The sequence below is a fragment of the Arvicanthis niloticus genome, chromosome 8 (assembly GCF_011762505.2).
Source record: "Arvicanthis niloticus isolate mArvNil1 chromosome 8, mArvNil1.pat.X, whole genome shotgun sequence".
Classification (NCBI taxonomy): domain Eukaryota; kingdom Metazoa; phylum Chordata; class Mammalia; order Rodentia; family Muridae; genus Arvicanthis; species Arvicanthis niloticus.
The window spans coordinates 19,006,946-19,027,028 of record NC_047665.1 but is presented as its reverse complement, the minus strand read 5'-3'; the positions used below and the strand labels follow the sequence as shown (position 1 = coordinate 19,027,028).

The 20,083-nt window shown below is 42.4% G+C and overlaps 1 long non-coding RNA gene across 3 annotated transcripts in view; it reads right to left on the bottom strand.

Annotated features, from left to right (window-relative positions):
- Positions 1 to 2,946: 2,946 nt before the first annotated feature.
- Positions 2,947 to 20,083, bottom strand: part of LOC143443288 (uncharacterized) — a 40,461-nt gene continuing 23,324 nt past the window's right edge. Inside the window, exons 3-4 of one of the 3 annotated variants that reach the window (XR_013112122.1) lie at positions 4,544 to 4,598; positions 2,947 to 4,449 (exon numbers count right to left, since the gene is read on the bottom strand). This is a non-coding gene — a long non-coding RNA (uncharacterized LOC143443288). Of the gene's footprint in view, positions 4,599 to 20,083 lie in introns of all 3 variants that reach the window. The other 2 variants (XR_013112121.1, XR_013112123.1) reach the window with 2 other exon arrangements.

Genomic DNA, 20,083 nt, shown 5'->3' with positions numbered 1-20,083 from the left:
CTCCCTCCAAGGCATATATAGCTAAGAAAGTCCATCGGAGTCTGTGGTGAGAAAGTAGCCATCTGTCAAGCAAAAAAAAAAAAGGAGTCATCACCAAAGCATGACCATGCAAGTACTATATTCTTAGACTACTACCCTCTACCACATATCCAAAATATGCAAGGCTGCTGTTAAAGTCACTCTGCCCAAGCTGACTAAGACAAAAAGTGGACCCCTGTCTAACTCTGTTCCTCTCTCAAAGCTGCCAAGCTTGACCCCCGCCCCTCACTAAGTCCCCTTCCTTTTTCAAGGTTAAAAACAACCCCTCCTGACCCAGGCCTAACAGATCTTCATTTCCTTTTTTCCTTCCTTCCTTCCTCCCTTCCTTCCTTCCTTCATTTGTGCTGCACACTGTGGAGTTAGGCTTCTAATTGCCAGAGCTGAGGAGAAGACTCAGAAACATGTATATGTGTATGCTGTGTACACACAATACAGAGAAAAAACACTCTCATTTTCAAAGTCCCACCATGGAAATACCACCTGGACAAAGGTTTTAACCGTCATCTTTCAAAGGAGACACTGTTATGCGTATTTCCGACTGGATTCAGCATCATCTGACAAGCTCTTTCTGACATGTGTGTCATGTCTGGTTCTTATAAACATCCTCTTGAAGGGGGTGAAAGGTCAGCCTAACTTTCATCAGCAAAAGCAAGAGGCCATTAGTGAAGCCTGTCTCCATTGCTGATGTATTTTAGAAAGCTCCCTGCAATAGGCCTTTTTGTTAGCAATGTGAAATGTTTTTGAAACACGGAGACACAAAACAAAATACGCAAACTCTGGGTACACTCAGACTCACAAAATTGCTGGCCTTGACAATGCAGTCATGTTTTGCTGAAAGTCCTTGTGAAGAGGGTCATCAGGGCAGATAACAGAGAGACAGGTCCCTGCTGAGGTGGAATTTCCACACACAGCTGCATCTCTAAATGTACCCTGTGGTTATGCCGCCTGGAAAATGTAAATGTAACCACACTGGGTGATCAGTTTAAATGTAACCACACTGGGTGATCAGCCTTGCTTTTCCAAGGTCAAAAGCATCATGAATAATAGTATCACCATTCACTATCATGAGAGTATCATGAAAGATGTTATTATAATTAAACCAATATGTTGCCTCCCCTCAGACACTGTAGCAAAGTTAAAAGCATGGGGGTGAAAGACTGGGGTGGTAAAGGAAGAAGTGTAAAGAATTGTAGACAAGGAGCTAGGGCAGATGAACGGAGATGGGTGTTGTCTAGCTCAGGTGTGTAGTGGTTGTATAATAATCTGCTTTATACTTCCTGCCAGTTGGGGGCCAGGGGAGGTGCATGTTTCTTGCCGCCCACCCAATGTTCTGGATTCCTGAAAGACACACAGCCTTATGTTTATATGCCTTAACAGGGCAAAGGCTGGGCCACTCTCAAATTTCCACGTGCTAACACCTCCCCTCCGATACTCCTGAATTATTACTTACTAAAATCTGTATTCCATCTTTGCTACCCCAGACCCAGGTGAGGAGGGACCCCTGGGGCAGCTCTTCCCTGGCTCTTACATGACTGTTACTCTGTCTTCTGCAGCTCTCCTGCCTGATCCTCCTGCATTCTTTGTTTTTTTGTTTTGTTTTGTTTTGTTTTTTTGTTTTTTTTTTAATTTAATAGAAATGTGCACTGCCCCTACCGGGAAGTATAGAACAGGTTAATGTACTACCACTACACAGATGCCCTCCAGGAAGAAAGTCTGATGCTTTCTGAAGGTAAAGGCAGACTGGGGAAAGGTCGGAAAACAACCCTACATAGTTGGGGCCATCAGAAGTTTCTGAACATCTACGAGCATCATCAGAAGAGGATGAGGGAGAGGACAAATCCACACACTCTCTCTCAGGCAGTACCCCTGAATCACAACTCTATGTCCTGCTGTCCACACAAGCTTTTTTTTTTTTTTTTTTTTTGGGTGTCCTAGGCAGGACATTCAAAGAGTAGCCTTTCGGAGATTGGGGAGGCAGCTTATAGAGTGCTTAGCTAGAATAGAGTGCTTAGCTAGAATGCAGGGCTCGCTTCCTAACACTGAATAAAACTAGATTTGCTGGTACGTGTCTATAACCCCAGCCTTGAGAGATGGAGGCTGAAGAATCAGAAGTTCAATGTCTTTCCTCAGCTATCTAGTAACTCAAGGCCAACCTGGACTCCATGGGACCCTGTTTCAAACAGATCAACTATAAAACAAAGGTGGAATTTATCTCTCAAGTCCCAAGAACCTGTACTGTTTGACAGGCCAAGTGACAAAAAGGTAGAAGCAGGAATGAGCTCAAAGACATGCACAGAGCCTACCCTGCTCTTCCAAGCATTTGTCTGTCATGGGGTAATTTATGGTGTTCTGCCATTGTTCCTCTTGAGTTTTGGTCTGTCTTTAAGATATTTAGTTTATTCCATTGGTCTATATGTCAACTTGTGTTACTCTGGCTTTGTTGTATAATTTAATACCCAAGGGAACCTTTTATTTTATTTGAGTTTTCTTTTTAATATACACTAGGCTATTTTGTTAAAGGATTTTGCTGCATCTTTGTTCTTTCCAAAATGAATTGAGTACCTAAAAAAAAATAATGGGAAGGATCATAATCTTTGTAATGTTAAACTGAACATGATATTTATTGCTATCGCCTTGTGTATTGCTTATTAGCGACTTAAATTTTTATTTTATGGGGACCGAATTAGTTGAATTAGTTTCTAAATGTTACACTGTTTTTGTTACATTGTTTGTGGCCTTTGGAATGACATCTTATTTTTTTTAATTATTGTTTTATTTCCTAGATGAAGTCAATGTGAACAGACCAGTACAAGAGAGGAGGAAGAAAAGCATTAGATTTCTTTCTTAGTTAATTTTATATTGCTGTGATAAGATATCACAACCATGGAAACTTATAAAAGAAAACATTTATTTGTGAATTACAGTTTCAAAGGGTTAAGTCTATGACTATCATGGACGGGAGCATGGCAGCAGGCAGGCAGCAGGCAGGCAGGCAGGCAGGCAGGCAGGCAGGCATGGTGTTGGAGCAGTAGCTGCAACCTTACATCCTGATCCACAAGCATGAGTCAGAGAGAGCTAAATGGGAATGGCATGGGCTTTTACAACCCCAAAGCCCAGCCTCACCCCAGTGACACATCTTCTTCAGCAAAGACACACCTCCTAATCCTTCCCAAAGAGTTCCACCATACTAGAGACCAAACATTCAAACATATGAGCTTATGAGGACCATTCTTGTTCCAACTACCTTATCCTCTAAGTTAATGATTCTTTTCTACCAACAAGGTAAGGGAGTGTGTCTCTCCGTGGACATTCTTCAGCGATAATGTCCAGTAAAGGAACTTTCTCTTATATTTCCTACTGTCTTTGATTCCCCCACCCCTATTTTTTCCTTAGACCCTTTTCAAGTCAACTCAGAGCACCTACTCACCACCTTGCAGATTCCACATTCTCTTGCCCAACAAGAGGAGGAATTCAACTCTGGGTTCCTGCTTGCTTCTCACAAATGCCAAAGCTTGTCTGCTCTGAAGATGAGAAGTCTGAGGCCATGAGTAGAGGGGTGAGCTCTAGTGCATGAGAAGAAAACTAGGTGCCAATTCTGGTTAATATTTTAATCTCCACCAGGAGCACTCTGGAGATCTCCCAACTGGTCCCTTAATAACTACAAAAAGCATCTTGCCAAGCCAAGCATTAATATGCCTTGAAGCCATTACAATGTAATCTCTCTGGAAGAGAAGACATCTCTGCAGTCGATGTGACTTTGATCTTGCCCCTTTCAAGATAATGAAGTCTGGCAAGATGGTGCGATAGAACCTTCCATTCTTGCTTAGTTGAGCTTCTGAAAATCACAACACACATCACAGTACCTATAAATGACTCTCTGTCTGCCAATCCAAATGGACAGACAGTCCTGGATCTGTAGTTGTTTTGATCTAGTTCATGGATGCCAAATGATCCCCTAGGAGGTGGGGTACATATAAAGGAGCAGCGAGAGCCAAGTCTTCTAAAAACCTTCTGTGGACCCAAAGAGCACTATTGAAACTATGAGATCCAAATTTCCCTTTCTCTTTGCCATTCTAATACCAACACAGAAAAGAGTCCCATCCTATAGATTAGTATGTACAGGTTGAATGAGGACAGGGACAATATAATAAAACATCCAGGACCCAAATTATCAACATAATACTAAACTACTAGCACACTCAACTGCCTACAGTCTTATCAAATTCTTGGATGTTTGTCCACAAATCAAAGTCTCTCTAAGTCTGGGAAACACGTAGCCTACAGAAGACATCCTCTCCATTGACTCGTGACTGCTTCGTGCCCCTCTCCTTTCAATCACGTTCTTCTTCCTGAGTTTTCCTTTCCTTCCACCAGTGACTCCCATACATCCTTCAGTGTTAACAAACGCTCCTAGTTAAGAAAAGACAAAACATTGGATTGTTAAGGTTTATGGTGGAATTCAGCTGGATCTTAAAAACCAACTCCTTTGGGGCCCTTTACTTACCCCTGTTTTCACAGCAGAATTTATCACTTCCTCCCTCCTAAGTCACTGTGTGCCACTACAAGGCAAATGCATTCATCATACTTAATTAGGCAAAAAAACCAGAAAAGTCTCAAAAAAAAATAAAGTCTGTCCATCCATTCCCCCTCCCTTACACTGAACTTCAGCTAAAGGCAGCACTGATGTTAGGAATGGCTGTTTGGAATTTTACTGTCCCAACCTTTGTCTTCCTGTAAACCCATGTACCCTTGCCTTCTCCTCTTTGTCTCCTCTATCAGACTGTGCAGTCCACAGAAGACCTAGGCCAGGTCATTTTGTCCTCAGCTATCCCAACCTACAAGGACGGTAGTTGTCCATATATACCAAAGAGTGTATTTGGTTTGTTTAGTTGTTGTAGGCTGAGATGGGGTGCAGGGCCTTGTATGCTACCCTAATGTTTTACCATTGAGCTATAACCACAGCACATTGATACGCTGATGGGAACTGGTCGACTTCATGTCTATGATTTTCATGCAGATCTGGGAAGTCATAGCCATCCTACAGAAACCTGGCTTTGAAAGGGAGATACCTCAAAGGCTAGGAATATAACTTGATAGTAGATGCTTGTCTAGCACATATAAGGCCCCAGGTTCATTCCACAGCACTGCAAAAACAATTACAGTGACCATCATCAAAAACTAATTGTAGGGTGTCAGGATGGGCAAGTGGTCTAAGGCGCCAGACTCAAAAACTAATTGTAGATCTGATCAATGGGGCTATCGAATTTGTGGCAGGGTGCCAGAAACACGGGGAGTGTTTGGTGTATGCTGTGAGTTGGTGTTCATTCACGTGCCTGTATCCTTTAGGTTTTGTTTGTCTCAGTGAAGAAGAAGGCATTTCTGTTCTATATTTTCTCTCATGTAAGGTCTGGTCCAACCTCAACAACATGTGTCAAGGAGCAGGCAGTGTACCCCCAAGGATTTTTTTTTTTTTTTTTTTTGCCCCTAGATGATAAATGTATCATTATGCATTGACCACAGAGGGCAAAGCGCATTGTTATGTTTCCAACAGCCAGCAAGAAAAACCCCTGCTGAGAAGGATGAAGAAAGTTCCTGCAATTAATTGGCAGAGTGGAATTGTTAACATTCTCCCAGGTTCCCAAGCACAGGGATCTTGAGCAGACTGCTGGAGAAATTAACCAGGGGCTAACCCCCCCCCACACACACACACACACCAAGGGTAGAGTAGAGGGGGAAGTCTCTCATTAAAATCCCAATCAAGCCCGGTTAGCCCTTATTTTCCCTCCGGACAGTCGTTTGAGGCCAGGATGTTACACTTGTTGAATGTTATTATCATAACAAATCTCTGCTTTTTGCAAAAACCTGAAATCACTGGAAGAAATCCTTGGAAGAATTTTGTAGAACGTGTGTACTGGAAATCTCCCATGATAGGTTCCCAGCCTTACACTAGGAGGTCTCTGATAATGGGCATGTCTGTATGTGCACATGTGTGTACAGATACCACTTTGTAGACATGTGTGTTCCAAACAAGCCCAAACTATTAGGACACATTCCAAACTGTGTATGTGCTTGCTCAGTACTCTCTCTCTCTCACCCCTTTTCCTCTCCCTCCCTCCCCCTTCCTCTCTTTTCCCCCTTCCTTCCCCTTCCTCCTCCCTCCCCCCCTCCCTCTTTCCCCCATCTGTGTCTGTCTGTATTTCTCTATCTCTGGCAGAGATGGAAAAGAATTGGGTACTTCTCAAAAGCGATTAAGTCAATGCCTGGAAAACTTTCCTGTGTAAAGGTTAGAGTCATGTCATGGACCCAATGCAGTATATGTACATACAGTTCTCCCTCCAGCTGCCCTCCACTCTTGCTGGGCTTTCAGGGGATCCCAGTAACCATGTCTCTTCAACATGCTCCTGTACCCCAGTCCACATTTCCTGGGACAAGAGTGAGTACCAGGCTTACCCAAGCCCAGTGAGATTTCCCAAAGGACAGACCCTAGGATTGCAGTAGAGGGAGACACTCTGTTGAAGATGTGCTGATGGGAAGGAGAGGCCACTGTGCTGAACAGAGGAAACAGAACACACAGTCAGAGATTAGAGAGGCTGTTGCCCAAGGGCCCAATGACACAACAAAGGAGCATCCTGTGTCTAGGGCTGACTCATTGAGAGTCCTAGGAAGGGAGTCTTCATCTAAGACAAATGTTTCTGTGCCTCCTACATTCTTTGTACCCCCTTCAGCAACAACAGATGTCCAGCAATACAGCAAATCATCAGACACCCTTTATTCAGTGTACGTATCAGTATGCTATCATCATAATATTTAACCCATATTAAAATAGGTACACCGACCTCTTATGCTAAGTGTTTATCTATCCACATTATTGAAAAACTTATAAGGAGAAAATCCTGGAAGAAAAGGTGATGGGAGGGACAGATTCATCATAATATTCATATTTTACAAGCGGGGGCGGGGGGAAGTCACTCAGAGTAGCATTGCAAGGATTGCTTGCCCCAAGATTCCTAACCCCATCGTCTTGTTCCCTATTAACGCCATTAATATAATCAATATAGCCGTTCCTATACCTGTGAGTCCTGTTTCCAGATCTTTCCTGGAAACAGAAACCATGAACATAAAAGGATGTAGAAGATTTTATACACTCAACCAATAAGATAAAATTCACTCTCCAGATTATTCCGTTGGCCTTAGGCTATCAGATGGCAATGTCTAATGAGTCTGAAAACTACCTTTCCTCATGTTGGAGAACATTGCTGAGTCTTCATTATTCTAGTGACATTCTAGCAGTGACACAGAACATGTGTGACCCTACGCCTTTCTCCAGAAGCTTATAAGTAAGTGGAGACATAACTCCTGTCAACAGAAGAGGGAAAGGTCTGGAAGGAACAGATAGGCTTGCTGTTGAGGCAGGCTCATAAAGGCCCTTATTCCATACCTTGAGATTTGAACAACAAAACCAACAGAGAAAAGAGACAGTAACTGTGTGGGCAGGAGATAGAGTAGAGAGAGTTGTGATCAAAGCATGTAAAGTGTGTGTGATGAAGTCACTGAAAAACCCAATGTTTTATACAAGTAATAGAGTGTCATCAAAATATTTTTCAAAATATATACATATAAATACACACACACATATTATACAGCCCTTAGAAACTGTGTTGACTCTCACAGGCTCCTTGCCGGCTACTAGGAGCCATAAAGAGAGATCTTTTCAAATTCTTATTTTAGATTTATTTATCTTATTTTACGTAAGTGTTTGTCTGTATGCGTGTATTGTACCATGTGCATGCCTGGCACCCACAGAGGTCATAGAGGGTATCAGATCCCCTGGCATTGGAGTTACAGATGGCTGTGAGCTACCACGTGAGCACGGGCAACTGCCACCTGGTCCTGCTTAAGAGCACCAAGTGCTCCTCACCTCTCTCCACCTCCCTCATCTTGAATTTGGATAAGGAAGAATTCAGAGGCTAGAGGCCTGCCAGGTGGAAAACTAGTTTCTTTCTCTCTCTCTCTCTCTCTCTCTCTCTCTCTCTCTCTCTCTCTCTCTCTCTCTCTCTGTCCTAGGCTCCAAGTTCCAAGCTCACAGGTAGTTTCTCGTGACAGCTTTTGTTTTGACTATGCTTGGAGTCCTACTTCCAAAATAAACAGACACTTAGACTTTTTATGGATACTAACTTAAAGGTTCCTCTGCATTTAGACTCAACTCGCTTAGGCTTGTGAGGTCCACATACATGAGATGCTATCTTGGCCTGTCAATGTAAAAGCTGCCCCTTTTTTGCGTATGGTCATTAAAGGCCATCTCATGACAATTGGGGTGGTGGCTAGGGAATCTCGCTCAATTGGCAATGTGCTTGCTAACATGTATGAGGTCCTGAGTTTGACTTCTAACACCACATAAGATTTGGTGGTACAACGGGCCCCTTTTTTGATGGCAACACTGTGTCCCATGTTTGAGCAATACCCACTTTTTGGAGTATGGATATCTGATTAATTAATAAGTAAATAAATGAGTGAATAAGAGGAACAATTGGTCTAAGAAAGAGTGTCCAGGAGACACAGAGTCATTCTCTGTAAATTAGTTGTCAGCAGGACTTTCGTATGTGATACACTGCGTTGTCGGCTGTGTTACAAGAAAGGGACAGTGTGCCTGAGACACTGGAAAAAAGCTCCTGACCCAGTTGTGGAAGGTTAGGAAGAGACCCCAAGAGACTAATACTAAGTCCAAAAGACTTAAGTGAGCAGGAGGGAGAGAATAATTCTTACGAAGCAGGAGAAATGGGTATGCAGTCTGAAATTGACTAATGACAGACACTCAATTCATCTAAGACAGAGCACAACAGCCACTTTAAGAGGAGGAGCAGCACAATGTGGTTTATGTTCTGGAGCCATCTTCATCACAGACTGATCCCCAGATAGGAAATAAAAACAAAGAAGCTCTCCATTCTCCTTCCAGGGCAAGCAAGCGAGTGCAGAACTCCAAGTGGGTCATGCCTAGAGTGGTCCACAAGGAGCCAAGCTTTCTGCCAACCTATGAAATCATTTCAGTTCTGCTTCAGAGAGATGCACGTTGAATGGAGAGGGTTTTTGCCTGCTGTGCTAGTTCTTGCATCTCAACTCCTCCTTTGGTCATGATTAGAATCCTTCATCCGCGTGTGAGCACAGATGCTCACCACTGACACACTTGGCAGGTCTCACTCTGGGGAGATGTTATCATGAGTGCATGAAGCTTTGGGCTTGGAGCAGCTTGATGAATTTAGTCCAAGAGGCATTGGCAAGGCTGATGCTGGAGGGAACACACAAGAGCTTCCACCTTAGGGAGTCTGGATATTGAACCAGCATCAGCATCCCTGAAAGGGCTAGTTAAAGCAACACGTATCTATTTTGGCCATTCAAAACTAACATCTCTAACAAGGCTAGTGACCTTGTTGGTATTGCTGGAGGTTGTATACTTTCAGAAGAACCACTGAACCATGCCGTTTACAGATGAAGATACTGGAACCCAGAAAATAGGACTCTGTAGCATCACAGCAATTTTTGGTGAGCTAACCCAGACCTAACAAGAATGTAATGATAGGAAATAGAAAGCAGTGGAGATTTTGGATTAAGGTCCACACTATCAGTGGCTCGCTAATGTCCCTGAAATAGATTTCCTCTCAGTCTCAGAAACACCTTCTTTTTCCTCCTTCAACCGAGCTTGAGACTTGCTGCCACGTATTGGGTAGGGTCATAACAGCAGCAGAGAAGTGAGAGGCAGGAGCTGAGCCTAACAAAGCCCTGTGACCATCACTGCAAATCAGACTGGCTATGCTGTGTGGTATTTCCAGGCCCCTGTACAGGCTCTAGTGGGGCTCAAGTCAAAACTAAGAGAACCAAGGAGAATTGAGTGACATCTGTCTTATGCTTTGTGACAATCTGAAAAGGCAGAAACATGTTCTCCTGCTCAACCCAGGTGACAGTGCTCCACCTGTCAACTCTAGTGCCTACCCAGTGGGGCAGTGGCTGCTCTGACCAAACAAATCCACCCCCCTAGAAAACCCTCAGAAACATAAAGAAATCCAGCCAGACTTCTCCCTTTGTCAGTTCGCCATTGTATGGGTTGTATTCTGGGAGAATGATGGCAAAGGCAGTTGTAGGACTTTCAATGCTTTAAACAAATGGAGGTGGGGAGAGGCACTAAACAAAAGGAACCACAGGCCTGTTTACTAGAGAGAAGGCTTAATTGGCTTCAGAGAAAGTGCAGGAAGTGTGTGCTTTTGCTCTCATTTGTCAGGCCCTAGTGAAGACCTGGAAGGGACAAAGATTCTGGCTTGCCTCCCCCCCCCAACTGCCTCATTGTCTGGCTCCTCCCTCTCTTTTATGAGGAATTTGATGGAGGAAGACAAGTAAGTCATCAGAGGGGCCCCTGCCATCAGCAATGTCAGTTATTGAGTCTAAGGTGCATTGTTTGGGCATTAAGAGTTCAGAGGTCAAACCTCTCTGTTTACTATACCCAGGGCCCAGAATACTGCAGAGATCTCACATAAGGAGCTGAATTTTTGTTTAGAGCAACTGAATCATTAAGAGATTTTTTTTTTAGAGGGGGGTTTTATTTTAATCATGTGTATGCTTGTGTGTCTGTAGGGAGGACTTGGGGGTGCATCTGAATGCAATTGCCCTCAAAGTTCAGAAGAGAGCTTGGGAGCCCCTGGAGCCAGAGTGACAGCTGGTTGTAAGCTGAATGACATAGGTGCCTCTGCAAGAACAGGACCTGTCTTAACCACTGAGCCACCTCTCCAGCCCCATGCGGTTATGTCTGAGTGGATTGTATCATCACAGGCTATTTCCAAGAATGGAGATTTTCTGCATTGAAAGTTGCATGATTCTGAACATCATAAAAGCATCATTTTGTCCACTGAATTGTTCCCTTCAGTAAGATGTCAGTCACAGGGTTGCTAAACGCTTTTGTCTCTGTATCGAAGCTTAGGTTGCCTTTTGAGACTGTATAGATGTTGCATGTGTATTTCTGCCCCCAGAGACTTTTTGGTCACCTTGTGACTTAGGAGGAGGGTTTCTGCATTTCATTCTGATGAGTCTTAATCTCGGTTGGCCAGGGTAGTTCAGCAAACCATGCCACAGTTATTGCATCTGGGAATCTGTCATCTGGTAATACCAATGGCTTCATAGACAACACATATTTATAGGTGGACACTTAGAGAACGCAGGTTCAATAGCTGAACAAGGCCTCTTTATGCCAACAAGAGATGTGGTGAACAGGACTGGGGATAAGGCTTGGTCTTTCCCTAGGATACTTCTCTAGAATGTGTGAGGGCCTAGGTTTGATCTGTATCGTCTTATAAACTGAGTGTGGTGGACATGCTTGTAATCCCAGTCCTGGCGAGATAGAGGCAAATGGATCAGGCTATTCTTTGCTATTGACATCTGTAGTGACAATTTTAGAATTTTGATTTCTTTAAAGAACACAGAAATATTGGAAGAATATGTTTTCATTCTGATCCCGGGTGTGGGGATACGGGCTGCTTAGAACTGACCGCAGCAGCTGACTGTGATTTGCTTCCTGTGTGCTCTAATAGAGGCATGATTTTGCCAGTTGCAAATAGTTCTTGAGATTGTGTGATGCTTGGAATGCTGGGGACTTTTCAGAGGGTATATAAACGCTTGAGCCCCAGAGAGGGAGAGTCAATTGGCATCTTATTTTTGGTTGGTTTTTGTTGTTTGTTGTTGGTCATGGTTTGTTAAGTACTTGTGAGCAAAGAAGAAACAACAAGAAGAAATAAGATATCCTGACACGAAGATCAAACTTGTCCCAAGAAACTTGAAGCCCCTAATCAGCAGGAAGTAGTCTAAAGATAACATTGCCACTTTTGTAACCCCTGACTTTATTCAGGAAGCCTTGCCTTTCCTCTCTATCATTTTTTTCTCTCTTCTCTAGTGTTAGGGAGTTGAAAGGATGGAAGAAAAGGGTTGGAGAAGGGTGGAGGGAAAAAGCACCCACAAAGTAGCAAAAAAGAGAATTACAGAGGTCTCCTGGGATGTCTGAGGTCCTGGACAGAAGACTAGATAGATAGATAGATAGATAGATAGATAGATAGATAGATACATACATACATACATACATACATACATACATAGATACATAGATACATAGATACATAGATACATAGATACATAGATACATAGATACATAGATACATAGATACATAGATAGATAAATGCCAGTGTATGTATGAGGTTGATATCAATATAATAAGATATACTATTTTTCAGTAAATTCCTGTTATGAATATGCACTAAAATAAAAATAGAAGGCGGTGTGGTCATTTGTTACCATTATCAACATTATACATGGCACATAACTATACATGCTACAGATTTACAGGACTATAGGACTAGCCACACAGCAGGTTTGTTAACAGCAGCATCACCAGAAACATACGATGAATTACACTGTGATGTCATAACAGCCCTGCCACGCTCCATAATGGGAAGTTTTCCATCATCCACGAGCCTTGTTGCTACCTCAATGTCTTTCTGTAACATGTGACTATTGTACACAACATTTATCAACTACTATATGAAACGAATTAGCAGATTCACCTATAACTCACCTGATTCTTGATGACCCCTACCAAAGGGCTGATAGAATTAGCAGGGACCACAGCTGCTGAGCCAATGAAAATCTTCCTTAAAAGGATATCGGAAGCTATAAGCACAGAAAGGCAAATTCTCCTTGTTTTTTTCTTTACTTTTCAATCTTGTTAGCTTAGGCTCAAACTTTTGAAAGCGTGCTCTCAGAACAGCAACAGACATTAGGCTAAACAATGGCTGTCTGCTGTGTTGGAAGAGAGATAGGACCTGTCTCCAAGATTAAGTCTGTTCTTATAGTTGAATCCTTGGTCCTGCCCTTCTTGGCCCTCAGTGTCACGCACACTAGTGAATCTCTTTGTCCTAATCTGAGTTTACCCACTGGAAGTGGATTATACCACTCATCATCCCGTCACTCCGCAACCACATGTAACCACCACATAAGCCTCTTGGGGAAAAAAGTGTCCTCTACAAAATGGTTTATTTCTAATTTTAAGAATGACTAATTTGCCCCCACAGAATGTCAGAGATCCTTAGGGCTGTACAAAGATCCATCATTACCAACAATTGCTACTAAGGCTAGCCCCTATGTAAAATATCATGCATATAAATGGGTTAATTTTGAACCAGTTCAGATTATTAAAGCTTGAGTCTGCTGTGAGCCTTATCCCAGGGCAGTGCTCGGGAACATCACGGTAGCAAACACCTCGGCTATATGTATTCCTATTTGGTTGGCTCGTTTTATATCTTTGAATGTTTAAATAGGCAATAGGAATGCTAATTAAAATGCAATCATGCAGATAAATTATACTATGTTCCTAAAAGGTAAAATGAAAAAAATCTTTTTGATTTCAAAGTCTTTGCAGTATCTAAGGCAAAAGCACAGTGTGAACTAAACCTAAGGGAACCTTTCATGATTTTTGCATGCTTAAAATATTCATGCAGTATTCATCCCTGGGTTCCTCTGTTTGTTGTATATGAAATGCAGTGTATTAATTATGAGTCATTTTTTGTGAGAATCAGGACTCGGCATTTCTAGTACAAATGTCCGTGATTCAGGCCATTGGGTAGTTTGTATTGTCTGGGTTCTTCCTGTAAAACGGGAAATGTAATATATAAGACAAAGCCTACTTCAGTCTAGGCACCAGGGAAGCTTCAAAAGTGACGATGAACAATCAGTCACCCATGGGGTCTTCATCAGACCTGTTGCTTTCCAGTCCACAGGCCACCTTCATGCCAGTAACACCAGACAAACATAAATGTCTTAGTGAGGGTGAAGAGACACCATTTAACTGGGGCTAGCTTACTGGTTCTGAGGTTTAGTTCATTATCATCATGGCAGGGCACATGGCAGCATCCAGGCAAGCATGGTGCAGGAAGGGAAAATTCTACATCTTGTTCCAAAGGTGAACAGAAGATTAACTTCCAGGCAGCTAGGAGGAAGTTCTCTCAAAGCCCACCCCCACAGTGACACACTTCCTCCAACAAGACCACACCTCCTAATAGTGCTCCTCCGTAGAAAAAAAAAATTATACCAACATCTAACAGTTCTTTTGACCCTCGGATGCTTAGTTTCTGATCTTCTAGGGTTGGCTTTGGCTCACAGTTTGAAGGATACAGTCCATCATGGCCAGCATGGTGACAGGAGCATGAGTTAGTCCATCACATTAAGGAAGAAGAGAGAGATAAGTACTAGTGTTTCGACCACTTTCTCACTCTTTCCTTTTTATCCAGGCTGAGATACCTGCTCATATCGTGATGCTGTAGAAACTCAAGGTGATTCTTCCATCAACAGTTGTCCTAGATTGCCATCTGTTACCATGACAAAACTGACCGAAGCCAGCTTGGGAAGGAAAGGCATTGTTTGGCTTACAGGTTACAACCCATCATTGATGGAAGCCAGAGTAGGAACTCAAGGCAAGAACTTGAAAAAGAAACCAATGGATGAATGCTACTTACTGCCCAGCTACCATTCTTATATACCCCAGGCCCACCTGCCCAGGAAGGAATAGTTCTGCCCACAGTGTTCTAGGCTTTCCTGTCATCAATTATCATTCAAGAACCACCATCAAGAACAAACTGATAGAGGCAATTCTTCAATTAAAGTATGTCAGGTATACAGCCAAGACTAGCCATCACACTCAGTTAAACCTGAAACAGACTCCTAGACATTCTCAGAGGTGATATAAAATAGTCAATAGTGGCAATTAATCATTCCTCTACAATGAGACTTATTAAGTCACTAGGGTTTGGGCTTTGGGGTTGTTTTTGTTAGCACTACCGCAAGTAAACAAAGTTTTTAACCTTGGTCCTTCTGCTTTACCCTCAACAGTATCAGGATTAAAGGAATGTGCCACCATGCCTGGTTAAGGAATTGCCATCTGTTGAGGGAATGGATCCATTGACAAATTGGGTTAATGCTAGCACTTTAGAGAAACAGAAAGTGGTTTGCATTTTCTCTAAATAGTTATGCATTCATTTTGAAGATGAAGGGCAGGATCTCAAGGCCCTACCAGCACCAACAACCTGTATGTCTTCATTGAGAGTCTTTTAGAATGCACACAGAAAGCAATTGTTTTTGTAAAGTGTGTGTGTGTGTGTGTGTGTGTGTGTGTGTGTGTGTGTGGTGTGTGTGTGTTAGTCTTGCTTCATTGTAAGGATATTTTGCTTTGTGTATCATTTACAGCTCAGGAAGTAACTATAAACTAGCAACCTGTCTTACTTACTTTTTATCGCTGGGATAAATACCATAACCAGACAAAACACTGTTCATTTAGGTGTATGGTTCCAGGCTGATCAGAGTCCATCATGAGCAAACAGCCAGAGCAGGAAGTTGACAGCATCTCCATGGATATTCAGGAAGCAGGGAGAACAAACTGGAACTGGGGTGAGGCTACGAACTCTCTGCTGCCCTTGACAAACTTCCACCAGCAAGGGTCCCTCCCTAGAGTACTACCAACCAGGAATCAAGGGCTTAAAAATCCAAGCTTATAGGGGACATAGCTCATTCAAATGCCCACATAACCCATTTTTTTTTTTTTTTTTTTTTTTGTTACCCCTGGAAGCATGAAATATCTTAAGAGCCCTTGTTCACTCTGAAAAGGCACTCGCTCAAACAACTGGCCTTAAGGCATCAACTCAACCTTGTTTTTCCCAATGTTATAAAATTTTATATTACCCTCCAATCATTTTTTCCTATTGCAATATTGGCGTACACTTGGAGAAACTCAGCAATCTGGTTTCTATCATGACCTCAGCCAGAGGACTCAATAAACTTGACTCAGGTTCTCTGTTTACCTCATTCACTTGCTGTCCCCCTTCATTGAAATTCCACTTGGTTCAATGACCTCTCAGTTTTCCCCCTACTTTGCCGGCTGGTATTGTCCATCCATCAAGGTCCATGACCCTCCACTAGGGGCAGTTCATTTCCACAGTCCCTTTTGGGATTCACAGTTCACATTTGCATATAAAAAGGCAGTCACCAGCCTGACCAAAAAATAGCTTCCATTGTGGGCTCTTCAAATGAGTCCAAATAGAATCTTAGCCATTCGGAGCTGAAAGAGCCCTGAGAGATGGCCCCCAGCCATTCTTCTAACTTTATAAATAAGAGAACAGACCTATGGGATTCAGTGACTTGACAGGAAAAAGAACACAACCAGATTTTCTGAGTCCAGTCCACAGGCCGGAGGAGGTGGTTGAAGCATCCTTCAGGCTCGAGGTATGTTGAGATGGTGCCACGGCAGACAATAAGTGGAGTGATGTCTTGAGGAGTGAGATCAGAGATCCCTTCCACAGATGCTTCTTGGTGGGGATGGACTCAGAAGTGAGAAAGATTTTAAGGAAGTGGTACTGGGAGAGAACTCTCCATTCACTGGGCAGGAGGCTTAGGAGGCCAACCTAATTCTCATTCTTAAACAGCTGCAAGCTCCTTACAGCCCTGCACCCCATCGGGCAAATGACAGACAGAACAATTGCCTTTAGATTCCCTTAGAGCACACTTTGAGATTCTGTGATTTAAGTCTTTTCTTTTAAATTCTTCTGTCTTCATCTTTAGCATCTCTTCTCTTTGGAGTTTATTGTTTGAGACCACCTGTATAGCCTCAAACTCAAGATCCTCCTGCCTCAGCTTTCCAAGTATTGGAATCTAAGGTATTTGGCACCTACCCTGCCACCTTCTCTCTTATTTTAAACACACAAACCACCTGCCCTTGCTCGGGAGCCTTTTAGTCCTCGAGCATCCAGGTCTTGTGTAGGAGGGTAGGGATGCTCTTTGTTTCCTGGGTGTTAAGCCTCCTCGAGATTCTTGACAGTAACATCATTTTAAAGCACCAATAAGCTAGAGAAGGCCTCACAGTGTAACCTAGTAATCACTGCTACTTGAGAGGCTGAGGCAAGAGGACTGGAAATTCAAGGCCTGCCTAAGCTCTGAAGCACAGTCAAGAACAGCTTAGGTAACTTAGTGAGACCTTCAAACAAATAAAAATAAAAAATTTAATATATGTTATATATTAAAATATATATATATACATATATACATATATATTTTTTTTCTTCAATCCTCAACACATACACTAAAAGAAAGCTAACCCAAGAGTCCATGGCTACTGTTCTGGTCTTAAATAAATATCAAATCCCATTCCCCTCCTGGAATCCCTGAAAGGATATAGTTTTTTATTATTATTATTTGCTAAGGTCTATTATTTGCTCTATTTCTGTAGCAAGACCTAGAACTCTCAGCAAGTGCAGGTTCCTGGGACAGCACCATGACTCCCTCTGGCTGTCCCTGCCACATCACGCAGGACCAAATCACGGCAGTGTCCTCTTGAAGTGTTACAGCAGGATCTCCAGCTTCGAGTCTGTGAGAAGCTTTAAAACACATGTGTTTAACTGTTGCATATATTTAAAGAACACCCATGGCCCAGAGCCTCTGGGTGTGGGTACCAAACACTGTTCGAAGGGGAGCCCACGGCAGCTCTCAGTGCTCTACAGGCTGCTCATGATCACACTTTAACCATCGAGACAGAGAGCGTCAACAAGGACCAACTATAAGAAACATATGATCCTTGTTCACACTTATATAAAATAGTGACAGTGCTGTTAGTAATTAGTCACCAGATCCTCTCTGCTTTGTTCTTTGGCATTAGTAATACGCCACATGAAGTTTTACACCAAATTAACATGACTCCCATTTGACTGTTTCGGAACACTTTGAAAACGTGCTGACTTCCTTTCTACAGGAAGAGATGCGTCTGGCTGAAGATGTGCTCTTGAATTGCTTGCTTCCGGCCTCAAGAACAGAGAGATCCCTTGCAGCCTGGCCCATAAAGATCCAGAATCATACTGTCCTGGCCTGATGACCTTTGGTGAAGGGGCTTGTCTAACACTGATAGCAGATTATTTCATTGCTCAAAGCTGTGTTGCCCTGCTTAGGGAACATAGTGCAATGTCTCAGCAGGTAAAGGCTACCCACCAAGCCTGAATCCTGAGTTTAATATCAAGAATCCATGTGACGGCCGGGCGGTGATGGCACACGCCTTTAATCTCAGCACTTGGGAGGCAGAGGCAGGTGGATTTCTGAGTTTGAGACCAGCCTGGTCTACAGAGTGAGTTCCAGGACAGTCAGGGCTACACAGAGAAACCCTGTCTTGAAAAACCAAAAAAAAAAAAAAAAAAAAAAAAAAAAAGAATCCATGTGACAAAAGAGGAAAACTGACTCCCACACCTTGTCCTCTGACCTGCACATGTGTTCTGTGAAATGGGTGTGCTCAGGCAGCTACTCACACACCTAACACTAAATAAATTTTTAAACTTGATTGACACATTACTCAGTCGAAGAATCATCTTAATAGATTAAAGAGATGAAGGTAAATTCAGGCTATAGCAAGGACAGTTACATCACTGGAACTCAGTGCTGTTCCACGGTCAGCTTGAGGACAGAAACAAGAGCCAGTGTGTGTGGGATTAATGTTAAACTGCTTTGTCATCAACGCTAAATCTGTCCATTCAGTTTTTGGTTTTCTATCTGTACAAAGCCATGCATGATAGCATATGCCTGTTATAGCAGCATTGAAAATTACTACCGTACAATACCAACCTGGTTAGAAGCCAGCTTGGGCCACATAACTGGAAAAGAGAAAGGAAAGGAAAGATGGAAGGAAGGAAGGAAGGAAGGAAGGAAGGAAGGAAGGAAGGAAAGAAAAGAAGGGGAAGAGTGATTATCCATTAACACCCAAACTCCTTATGACAATGAATAGAGTGGTAACTGTATAGATTGCTTCCATTTTAAAGAAAGAAAAATACTTTGGAGATTTGTGGGGATTCAACAAGATTCCAAACTTAGCTGCAAATTCTGTTCCCTAAGAGTTGGTTTTACATTAAGTAAAGGGGAAAACTGATTGTAGTGACACATGCTTCTAATCTCAGCACTCAGGAGGATGGAGAGTTCAAAGCCAGCCTGGGCTACATAGTATGATCCTGTAAAACAAAGCAACAAAACCCCATCCACCTAAGTTTAATTCAGTTTACCCTACAAATAGCCCCATAGACAAATATGTATATAATATTTAAGTTTTTTTCTTGTTTCCTCCTGATGTTACAACTAGAAATTTGGATCCAAGGCTTCTCATAGACAAATATGTATATAATATTTAAGTTTTTTTCTTGTTTCCTCCTGATGTTACAACTAGAAATTTGGATCCAAGCCTAATATGTCTTCTCATAGCCTAATATGTCTGCAGACTTTGGCCTCAGTTTTCAAACTCATCTGAAACTCCCAGATCTTTGACCATCAGTTTCTAACTGAAACCTGAGCACATCAGTTAGCCCTCTGCTGAGACAGTCTGTATTGCTCTCTAAAGTTTTGTCATACAATCAAATATCTTTGATGCTGTAAGTGCAGATCCTAGAATTATATTTAACCATTTTCTTTCCTGTATTCCAATTTAATCAAATGATAAGCTACTATTGAAAATAGAAATTGTCAGGCAGGAGACATAGCTCAGAGGTTAAAAGAACTGACTGCTCTTCCAGAGGCCCTGCGTTCAATTCCCAGCAACCACATGGTGACTCACAACCATCTGTAATGGGATCCAATGCACTCTTCTAGTGTGTGTCTGAAGACAGCTACAGTGTACTCATATACCTAAAATATATAAATAAATCTTTTTTTAAAAAAGAAAGAAAGAAGGAAGGAAGGAAGGAAGGAAGGAAGGAAGGAAGGAAGGAAGGAAGAGAAAATGGAAAATTTCTCCTGATCCACCAACATAAAATCAAGTTTTTGAGGATTTTCTCCTCCTAAAGGGAAATTCCATTATTTCTATCACCATCGTTACCAAGTTTTTCTCTGACTACATGAAGACAATGTTACCTTAAAAGAACCTCTCTGTAACTTGGGAAAGGCTTGGGGTGGAGTTGCACTAGGAAACATGAAAGAAATTTAAATTCGTGATCTTTATTCTTAATG